This window comes from Meleagris gallopavo, chromosome 10, assembly GCF_000146605.3.
Source record: "Meleagris gallopavo isolate NT-WF06-2002-E0010 breed Aviagen turkey brand Nicholas breeding stock chromosome 10, Turkey_5.1, whole genome shotgun sequence".
NCBI classification, from domain to species: domain Eukaryota; kingdom Metazoa; phylum Chordata; class Aves; order Galliformes; family Phasianidae; genus Meleagris; species Meleagris gallopavo.
Genome location: NC_015020.2, coordinates 4,821,621 through 4,830,794, shown reverse-complemented (window position 1 = coordinate 4,830,794; position 9,174 = coordinate 4,821,621).

Genomic DNA, 9,174 nt, shown 5'->3' with positions numbered 1-9,174 from the left:
CCCCCACAGGCTGAGCTTTGGAAATGTTGTCACTGGAAACCACCAGGCGTTAATTTAGCCCAGGTACAGCCCTGAAATCTTCTGCATGTCACATTTCTGGGCAGAGCTCATTAGGCCCATCTAAATCTGAGTTTCATCGCAGACTCTGGAGTAATTCAGGACCCAAAGCCATGCTTTAAAGGTGATTTCTATATCTCACAGATCTGCAACTGAATCTTAGCCTCTGCTTTTAACAAGCAACTTCTGCAGAAAAGCAGACAAAAGGAGTAAAATCCTTGCTTGGCATTTCAGGCTTTCCCTGAAGAGGAACCTGGTCTAGCCCTAACGCTCTGTAAATCTGAGCTCATGTTTCTCTCTGAGGAGTAAGGAAAAATGAAAAGAGTAAAACAAGAAAAATCAGAGAGCGGAATTAACCCCTTCTCTAGCAGCAGCATCTTCCTGCTGGAGGAGCTCCAGCTCTGAAATGGCCAGCTCAGCACTGTGTAGAAGGTGCAGTATGGGACAGCTCAGGAGAGGTGCAGGTGTCCCACCAGGTGGATCTGTTCCAGTTCGGGGGCACAATGCTGCAAACACCGAAGATCTCAAATATAGCAAGGAAGAATTTAAATTATGAGTTTGATCCTATACAAACACAGCCTCACTGGCATAGGATCTCAATCCATGTTGCAAGATAGAAGAACATGGCTTATCCACCTTTTCCTTACTGTCTCAGTCCAGAAGTGGGTATCTGTCTCCCCATGGCATATGAGAAAGGACAGGCAGCTAGCCTCTCCCCTACGCCCTTTTCAAGGGCCTGAGGCATTTGAAAAAACGACTCTTGATCACTGCCTGTCCAGCAGCTACAATATTACCTGACAAAGATGTATGGCCTTTTACATATGTAATATATGCCTTTTAATAGAAGAAAAAACCCTCCCTTCACCACTGGAAGGGAAATTCCAGCATTCTTCACTTCCTCATCCTTGAAGGTAGAGCTGCCTTTTTGGATAAACTTAATCTCCTCTTCATTCCCTTTCTCTCCTCTCCTTTATTTTTTCTTTTCTGTCTCCTTTTTTTCCTTTTCGTTAAAGGTTTGTTGATACCAGTGCATACTGTTTAGTTTGCAATGACATGGTTCAGGAGGGAATTCCCCACAAAAACAAGTTCTTGGGGAAGAACCGGCATTCAGGATAGTACCCGATCTCACAAGTCAGGGATTTCTATTAATCCTTTCTTAACATGGAAGAAGTCTCTAACCAGCTCTGACCTAGCCAGCACGTGAACATGGTGAAAGCTATGCCCTTCCAAATATTGCTCAGAGCTCCCAAAAGGCCCTTCATGCCCTGTGCAACTGAGTTAATTTTAACAGGAAATTTCATACTGCAATCAGAAGATAGGTTAAAAAAAGTAGCAAACTTTTCATAACTTGGTTCTGTGCCACTATCAGTGCTGTCTGTGATCTGAAGCATGTTAACAGGCACACTTCTGAGCTAGAAGGAATCAAAGATTGACTTCCTTACACATATAGGTGTTCCAATTTCCTGACAAGAAAGTAAAACTGATACAAAGTGCACAAAGGACCCCAATATCAGCAAGAATATCGCTAGCAGTGGAATGCATTAAAGATCATTGCGACAAATCAGGTTCCTAAGCGTGACTTTCCCTTTCATGCAGAGAATGGACTGATTCGTTCCCCAAACAATAGAAAATTTCGTGGAGGCTCTGGAACAGATAGCTCTGTTTGCTCCATTACTCACAGATCAGCTTGCCACACTCAGCAACAAAGGCAGGGGCTAAACTCATCTTATTTGTTGTCCTCAATTTATGAAAAAATAATCTAGCTCATAGGCAATAAGGTGCTTCTAGAACTTGCTGAAATGAAAGCATCTCTCCATCAGTATAGATTCAGCTTCAACATGACTCATATGATCTATGCACTACTATGTTACACTGTCTTGACCTGTCTAAGAGTGATTGCGAAGATTTTACAGGATTTTTTTTTCTTTTCTTTTTATTTTCCTGCTAGAAAAGAATACACTTAAACTGTGTTGCCTGACTGTACTTTGACTGGAGTTACAGATGTCAGTAGGACGCGGCCATTACGTTTTCGGGGTACGGGTACACCCGCTGTATGATATACTAACAGTCCAGTGACATTGTCTTGAGATATGTGGAGAAAGTATCGCTTCCATGTGCAAGACATTTCTGTGCACCCACAGCATACTCATTTCTTATACTGTGGCTGCCACTCTCAGCATTCTTGGAACATGATATTAATATGCAAAAGGAAAAAATATAGACTTTTCACACCTAATTCATTCAACATTACTGGCTCCACGCAGGATGCCCACAGCAGCCCTCTGCCATAGGAGCTCCATGCCTGGGGGTTTCTTTCCATGACCACACACTCCCAGTAACTCTCTCTGCGCCTTGTTTCAACAGCACTGAAGAGACTACTGAAGACCAGCCACAAGGCACAGCCGATTGCCCTTTCCCCAATTGAATTTAGTGAAACCTATTGCCTAGAAAAGACAATACATGAAAGGAGATCATTCTTCAATCTGCTTACAGATGGACAGAGAAGAACTGGATGTTCACTTTGATCAGAAAAATAAATCTTTCAGAAACAAGTTCTGAGGCTCTTAATCATATTGAAAAAGCACAATCGTAGGAAAAATCCCACAGTTATCCACGCTTTTATTCAGAACATTTTCATTGTTAATACATCAGATTTTGCTTTTATCTGGCTTATGCTCAGTTATACAACAGATAGTGTTTGCATACAGAGGAGTAAGAAAGGAGCACTAGAGCCAATGGAGGAAGGATGGAGGTTGGCTGGTTGGATGTTCTCACTAGTAAATAGTATTACAAGAAATTGTAAAAGCATTCAGGTGCATCTTGTTTTGCTTCCATATAACTAAAAAGGAAGCAACTGATTTGCAGCTTGGGATTTGAAATAGCTGATAAAAAGCCAGAAAATTATTGATGATCAAGTACTGTTGAGCAGCTGCAGCATCATGCTGCAACCTATTGGGCCAGTGCCAGACTACCTGCTTAATGTCTAGAGATGGAGAGCTGTTTGGAACCTGCTGAGTGACAGCCTGACAAGGTATGTACACTGTCTGGACCATAGACAGGCCTAGGGATAAGATTCTTCTAAAAAAATTGTGACTTCTAATTTAATATAAGACTGATCAGCAGTCTTCTGTGTTGCTCATTTGTTATTTTCAGACCTGAAGGCAGTCTGAGTGCTTGTTGATAGTTTTCCTGAAAAGAAATCTGCTCTTTGTCTCCAATGAATTCCAGGCAAAGCCATTTTGAGATGCCCAGAGAAATCTGGAACACCCAGATCTCACAATAATCCAATGTATACCAGGCACCTGATTCCTCCTTTCTCCTGCTCTACAACATGCCTTGTGTTCAGTTCTTGTACAGAACATACAAACATGCTCACTCTCTCCATCAGAGTTCAGGGACCAGAAGCCTTCCTGCTCTCAAACCTGCCAGCCCTGCAGGCTCTTGCAGAACCAGTCCAGACTGCTGCCCAGACAGACCTGTTCCACATCACCCTTTCTGCCTCTTGTGTTGGCAGCAGCACTGTTCTGCCTTATGCACAGGACACAGGTGATGGTAGGATCAATGGTGCTTCCAACAGATGCAGATGGGAGGAGAGGATGATCACAGTGCTGTCAGACACTTACAGAAATGCTCTTTGGGGAGACTAACATGTAATGAGAAGTTTCGTTCCTTACCTGCTTCAAACTGCATCTCTTGACTGACTCTACAAAAAGAGCCAAGGTAACTAAACTCCTATTTTAGGCTTGAGCACAGTCCTTCTTGCATGAATGAGATTGACTGGAGGCTCTCTGCTCACTAGGACTGCTTGGCAAAATGAATACATGACTGTGCACAGGAAGACAAGCCCACATCTGCAGTAGTTGTGTTGTCTCATCTCGTAGCATGACACTGTTGCAGCCATCAGCAAGGACCAGCTTGAACATCACCTGTGTCCCATACACGATGTGCAGTACCAGTGCCTGTGCTACCGGGCTGCTCCTTGCTCAACTGCAGGGAGCTTACAGGCACTAGGCTAACCCAGATGCTGCTGCACTCAATTTATTGTACAGACACAAGCCTGATGTTATTTCACAGGAACCCTGTGCCTACCCTGAAGAAAAATGTGTGTGGGAGACATTCTGCATCTACAGCTTCACCTCAGTGTCATTAATACAAAAAAAACAAAAAAACAAAACAAACAAAAAACAAAACAAACAAACAAAAAAAAACCGTATCACAATGAAATAAAACAGATAGCTTTGAGATTTTTACATACATACAAGCGTACACTCACACATAGAGAGGCTTGGGTGAAAACTTGATTTGAAATGACTACCTGATATCTCAGTACCACTGGATTTTTCTTCTGGAGAATTCTAGCACTATTTCACTGAAGCAAGTAGTCAAGAAGCTGCTCAACGACTTTGCTGGCATTAACTCATGCTTTGCTCTACCTAACCTTTTTGTTTTCAGTATTGTCCAATAGTAGAGATGCAGAAAAAGATGGAGAATTTTAGCCTAAAAGCCAGTTTCCTCTGTAACGGAAAGATATCGCTAAGGTCAAGGATTGTCTGAACCAATACTGCACCAATCTCAGTAGCTCCATTTGAACAGTGAGTCAGTTCACATAATCCAACCTCATGTCAGCTAGAAAAGAATGGTTTTGGAAACACTTTGCAGTCATCTGTGTTTTAGAATTTAGTCACAGTAAGTTATTGGATATCAGTCCATTGTTGCAACCATATATCTTTATGCAGTAGCAATTTTTCTTATATTTTCTCATACTCAGCTGCTTATTGAGTATTTTTATATACCCTGTATTTATTTTCAAATTCTATTTAAAAATATGTACTGGATTTTTTCCACGTACAAAAGACAAGTGGCTCAATCCACTTGTAAGTATGTTCCAAAGGTTGTAAATGCTGTCACAAAGCATTCAGCTGCCCCACTATTTCAGAACTCACAATGACTTAACCTAGCTGAATTCTGACTTCGGAAACTGCCTTTGCCTCCCAAGACAACTGCATGAGCCATTCGTGCTGGCTGCTAAAATACTATCAGAACAATAAACATTGCTATGTATGCCATACAGCATGGGCCATCTGAAGAGTTGTTTGTTGTTTTTTTTTTTAAGCAGGGATTGTCTCTGCAACTTTATGTGAAATCAGAAATCAAACTAATACATGTTTTTTTCCTTAATAGTTGATTTTAAAGGAACATGAAACCTGATGGGAAACAGTCAATGTAGAAGTAACTCCCTGCTGAAATGTGCCAGCAATAGAAGAGATAGTGACACGCTATTTCAAGCAGAAGGCTATCAAAACCGACACTAAATACGATGCAGAATTTGACTAATACAGGGTGAAATTTGACACAAACATCAAACCGGGAGGATTTTCAAAGTTGTGTGAGCAATGCAAATTATGCTAGGAATACTTAGTTCTTAGTGCGGATATTTGTAAGACTGTTGCACCACACCTGGGTTCTGGCAGCCCTGCTTTCCTGCTCATTTCCAGCTTCTGTAAATCCCAGTGATTATGAGCTACTTGGTAAAGCTACCTTCTTACCTCTCAATTGGCTGCTGTGGAAACAGATATTCCAAGTTAAATTTCATGTTGCTTAAAAGTCATCCTCTTTTTTGCTTTGGTTTAAGGTCAACAGAGTTAAAAGAAGGCTTGAGACAACCAGAGTGAAGGAAATCAAAGCCCCAAGCTGAGCTGTACAGCTTCAATGCCTCCTGCCCAGGCAGGGCCCTTGGCTCCAGTGGTTCTATTACTGATCTCATAGGGATGGCAGAGGAGGCATGGCTGGACCTTGACAACTTTTCATAGCTCCTTTAGAGGGAGAATGGTTGTAATTTCCAGAACAGTTGGAAATTCTCAACGTTACAGTGAATTTCTGGAGAAGCAAAGTAGTTTTTCAATGTATCCACTGAAAGCTTACAAAAGCACATTCCTCCCTTCTCCCAATAATGGGCATCAAAACCGGAGGGGACAGCCAAGGACTGGGGTTTGGCTGGCTGTTTTTGTGGGCTGGGGTTAGGCTCACACTGTGTGGTTTGAGACCCTGCTATTACACTTTGCTCTTTCAGAAACTTTTCTTCCTTGAAAAACAAAACCAAAGTTGTAAATATATTCAGAGTAAAGAACCAAACCATTTCATATTATAATTTTATACTTGCATTTCTATGAGTGTATGTATATTTATGCCTTTGTTAGTATTTTATCTCGCCATCACTTAGAGATTCTCAAGAAGAAATTGTCATGACTTTTTCTACAAGTATTTCTGTATGGACCAGTGTAGTGAGATGTAGGATTTCAGGCAGAGAAAGAATATTCTGTGATCACTGAATGCATACAAATGCATCTGAAAACAAGATGAGCTTCATAGTTTTTGAATCAGATCTCCAAAGATTATTCCTGCTAAGAGCTGTTAGATGAAACTGCCCCATTGCTGCTTTGTTTTCTGTCTGCTGCTTTAAATTAACACTTAGAAAAAATATGCATTGCAGCTCCATCTCATTAATGTTTGAGTAACAGAACACAGTTTTTAAGCTGGCCTATATACAGAATTTCAAGAACAAAAGAAATCACTTGAAGAGTTGAAGAAATCAGCCGTATGCGCTGAATTCCAGCTCTTCAGAAGGACAAGTGGTGGTAAGAACATTGTCTTCTATTTAAAGCAACAAGACCTGATCCTCCATAACACCCTGGTAATTAAACAGGCTCTAACATCATCAGTAGAAACCTGAACAGAAAGAAGTGCCTGGTTCAAGGTCACAGCAGGGCAAGGAATTGAGCCTCATGACTTTAGATTGCAAGCAAGGTATTTAGAGTGATAATTTCTTCTTTCCTCTCAGTTAAAAATATCCATGCACAATATGAAATCATAGTATCCTAAGTGGCAGGGCCATCTTTCTGTCTTTTACAGTGTGGAAAGCTCCTAACTTCCTTTTTCACATTCCTAAGTCATGTATAAATATTACAATAAAACTTTAAAATAAAAATATGAAGTTGTCTTTACAAAAGAAAATCTTTATTTTTTTTTAAACTAGTTTTTATCCTCTACAAATTTGCCCTGTGAAGAATGGAAAGATCATTAAAAACAATCATCACTTATTCTAAATCTCACATGGTATAGATTATTTAACAAAATCACGCTGCTTCTATCTAATAACAAGAACTGTTCTGAAGAATAGTACAGTACAGAACAGCTCTCATGCTGTTGGTTGCAGATCACTGTGTCCCACCACTTCTCTGAAGTGCTTTACCTCTACAGCACTCTGAGAAAAAGATGACAATCATATGTTTGCTACTCAGGCATCTCGCACTGTCTGCTTCCCCAGCAATACAAAACTGAAGGCAAGCACATTTCACACGTGAGCTTCATGCTCTACCAGGAATGAAAGGTCAAAGGGTAGCAGGCAAAAGCTATTTGCCACTCAGTTCTAATTTCCCTCATAAATTATTAAGCCATCCCTTACACATTTCCATCTTTGATAGTCTTGTGGTATGAAGTGTAAGTCAATGGATAAGATAATTGCAATAAGCAGAAGTGATATTTAATGCACTGGACACTTTCAATAGCAAAGTAGTTCTAATTAGTGTTTCTAACTGATGTGACAGCAATTTACAGAGCGCCAAAATAGTTCCTCATTTGTCAAGTGGGTCTGAAGCTTATGGCAGCTTTCTGATCATCTCCCTTGCCGCAGGACCTGAAAGCACCTTCAAAAAGCTCTCTCTCATTGATCTTTAGTCAGATGCTGACTGAAAGGCACACAGCTTTGCCAGAAAGAAGATAGATAGATGCTGCACCAGCATGAAAATGTCACTTGCTTAATGAAAAAGAGTATCTGCTCAGAACCTCTCTGCATGCATGTATATGCACACACATGCACATACACAAGTCCAACAAAGCTATGCAGAGGCAGTTTTATTAAGCAGATGAATACATGTGAAGTGCTGAGTAAATTGTCACATCAGTTCATATATGGCAGCATGCACACATCTATACATACACTATGCATGCACAGAGATGATCATACAGCCCATGACTGAAGTGCAGAGATTTTAAAAGGCGCATTAAAGTTCTTCCCTCTAGACTTTTCATTGAGTATTCAGGACACAGTGCAGGCAAACTTCACCATTAGTTTCCAAATGTCAAAATTTCCTTGTTTATGATTTTTCTTCTAATATATTGATAGTTCAGCTATCCTGCTGTTCTCTAAGGGCTGAGGGAGTAAATGATGGTGTGTCAGATAAAGAGCAAGTATTTGCCAAGTAGTGTCAAGAAAGTTCAGAACAGTTTTTCCTTTGTTATACTCATTTTATAGCCATCATTAAATAATTAAATATTGTGATTCATTATGGGGAAAAAACTATGACAATTTCCTGTGCATTTTAGATAATGCTCAAAAGGTCTCTACAAGCATTTACAAGAGTGAAGAAAGAGGGATTTCCGAAAATTCTTCATAAATCTTCCGCAAAGTCAGTCTTTCAAAGGCCACCCTTCTACTAAAATAGGTGCACCAGAAGGTAGGAGCTGGGTTGATGCAGTACAACTAGAATTGTTTTCAATGGCACGCTGAACAAACTTACCAGAGCTTCAAGTAGCTCTGATGCAAGCACAGTACAGAAGGGAAAGACTCACCAATCTGAAGAGGCCATTGCCTCTCTCAGTAGCGCCCATCTCTGCAACTATTCAGTAGGTTGTAAATATGTGCTTTGACCAGCTGTACTAACACAACCATTTCAGATCAATCATCAAGGCAGATGCAGATTATTCTTTCCTCTTGCAGGAGACCACAGCTCATAAAAACATGGAAGGCAACCTCACTTAGTGCAGCACAGGCAATTAGGAGCATGGAAGGGACTGGCTCAGAACACAAGTTAGGAATAATAGAGTGAGCACTAATTGGAGAAATTTTTTATTAACACTTGCACATCAAATTAGTCAGATGGCTCAGGCACTCACAGAGCAGCAGCAAAGAGCCACGTGCATGGCACATCCTGCTGCCCCCTTCTCATCACACTTTCTGGGCCCAGGTTCTCTTGCAGATCCTGCCTGTGTCAGTCCAGTCACCTTTCAAAGCAGGTGATGAATATGCCTAGCTAATAAAGGTAATAAGAAGGGCTTTTT